Source organism: Anopheles funestus (assembly GCF_943734845.2).
Source record: "Anopheles funestus chromosome X unlocalized genomic scaffold, idAnoFuneDA-416_04 X_unloc_46, whole genome shotgun sequence".
Taxonomy (NCBI): Eukaryota; Metazoa; Arthropoda; class Insecta; order Diptera; family Culicidae; genus Anopheles; species Anopheles funestus.
The window spans coordinates 77501-80000 of record NW_026045172.1 but is presented as its reverse complement, the minus strand read 5'-3'; the positions used below and the strand labels follow the sequence as shown (position 1 = coordinate 80000).

General features: G+C 48.6%; 1 non-coding gene across 1 annotated transcript; it reads left to right on the top strand.

The window, feature by feature from the left end:
• Window positions 1-2008: 2008 nt before the first annotated feature.
• Window positions 2009-2166, top strand: LOC125773692 (5.8S ribosomal RNA). The gene has a single exon (XR_007420299.1). It is a non-coding gene; the product is annotated as a 5.8S ribosomal RNA (ribosomal RNA).
• Window positions 2167-2500: the final 334 nt, after the last annotated feature.

Genomic DNA, 2500 nt, shown 5'->3' with positions numbered 1-2500 from the left:
AATCTGGTGAAGCTTTCTGCATGTGATGTGCCTTGTGTGGATCCGTGGCCATTGCATTGTGTCTGGTGCTTAGATACCCAGACACTTAGAACGCTTGCGCGGAAAGCAAACTCGATCGTTGTACACTTTGATGGGTGACCATCACTGTGTCTCCGTGCCGTGCTAGATCCCCCCTAGCCGTAAGGCACTTTGAACGCCCCTTCGACGACGAGTTACAAGAGTGTGGTATGTGTCAGAATCTGGTGAAGCTTTCTGCATGTGATGTGCCTTGTGTGGATCCGTGGCCATTGCATTGTGTCTGGTGTGTAGGTACCCAGACACTTAGAACGCTTGCGCGGAAAGCAAACTCGATCGTTGTACACTTTGATGGGCAACCATCACTGTGTCTCCGTGCCGTGCTAGATCTCCCCTAGCCGTAAGGCACTTTGAACGCCCCTTCGACGACGAGTTACAAGAGTGTGGTATGTGTCATAATCTGGTGAAGCTTTCTGCATGTGATGTGCCTTGTGTGGATCCGTGGCCATTGCATTGTGTCTGGTGTGTAGGTACCCAGACACTTAAGCAAACTCGATCGTTGTACACTTTGATGGGCGAGCATCACTGTGTATCCGTGCCGTGTAAGAGCTCCCCTGGCCATCAGGCACTTGAAAGGTCCTTCGACGACGAGTTACAATAGTGGTGTGTTAGATACGTCAGATTACGGTGTCTACTAGTGTGCAATACGTATCCGGCTACGGCACGGAACGAACGGGAACTGTGGTGCAGACAAACAAGAGTTAAGCCTATTAGTCATTAACTCTAAGGACGGGGCCATGGGGCGGTACACAAAGGATACGGATGAGCGAGTATGCAGGCCCAATACTCAATAGCTCGATCCGATCCAAGCACATGAGTTGACTGCGGCGTCAGGTTAACCAATGTGCTAGATTCTATTTGGCCAGTAGAATCTTGTGTCTTATGCGATTTGATACCAAGACACCAGAACGAAAGTTAGTTGAAGAGTTATTAAACTCTTATGAAGTATGGTTGTGCAATCACAACTTATGACTTTAACCTATAAAGTGGATATGGACTTGCAATTATAACATGGAATCTCTACACACCCCATGAGCTCGATCCAATCCACGCACACGAGTTGCCTGAGTAGCGACAGGTATACCGATGTGCAATACGTATCCGGCCACGGCACGGAACGAACGGGAACTGTGGTGCAGACATACAAAGAGTTAAGCCTACTAGTCATTAACTCTAAGGACGGGGCCATGGGGCGGTACGCAAAGGATACGGATGAGCGAGTATGCAGGCCCAATACTCAATAGCTCGATCCGATCCAAGCACATGAGTTGACTGCGGCGCCAGGTTAACCAATGTGCTAGATTCTATTTGGCCAGTAGAATCTTGTGTCTTACGCGATTTGATACCAAGACACCAGAACGAAAGTTAGTTGAAGAGTTATTAAACTCTTATGAAGTATGGTTGTGCAATCACAACTTATGACTTTAACCTATAAAGTGGATATGGACTTGCAATTATAACATGGAATCTCTACACACCCCATGAGCTCGATCCAATCCACGCACACGAGTTGCCTGAGTAGCGACAGGTATACCGATGTGCAATACGTATCCGGCCACGGCACGGAACGAACGGGAACTGTGGTGCAGACATACAAAGAGTTAAGCCTACTAGTCATTAACTCTAAGGACGGGGCCATGGGGCGGTACGCAAAGGATACGGATGAGCGAGTATGCAGGCCCAATACTCAATAGCTCGATCCGATCCAAGCACATGAGTTGACTGCGGCGCCAGGTTAACCGATGTGCTAAGAGAGTTGTTCCTGGGCCTTCAAAGTGACTTCAAAACTATCTTAGCGAATGGTGGCCATGGGCGTAGACATGAGCCACAAGTCACAAGGCCTGGGACTATTGGGTAATAAAGACAACTTAGTCAGAAAGTTAGTCTTTGGACGTACCACCGGGATTGTGTTACATTGGGAACCTTACTATAAAACCCTAGGCAGGGGATCACTCGGCTCATGGATCGATGAAGACCGCAGCTAAATGCGCGTCACAATGTGAACTGCAGGACACATGAACACCGATAAGTTGAACGCATATTGCGCGTCGGACGATTAAACCCGGCCGATGCACACATTCTTGAGTGCCTATCAATTCCTTGATATACAACAAACCAAACTTCAGGGTGGAGCGTGCCACAATAGAACACTATGGCGAGCAGCCCGTCTAGTGTCGTGGGGGAAACACGCTTCCACACTGTGCATAATGGCGTGCTCGGGACCTTTGTTGGGACCGCAGGGCGCTGAAAGTAAAGGGGTGAACCGCATAAATCGCACGCACGTAAACGCGCACACACACAAATAGAGTGAGACGTATCGTAGGATACCGCTAAGAGTACGTTGTGAAACATGGGGAAATTCAATCGAAAACCTCTTTGATGTCCAAGAATTCGTTGACCGTATCCGTCGTAATACTGGATCAAC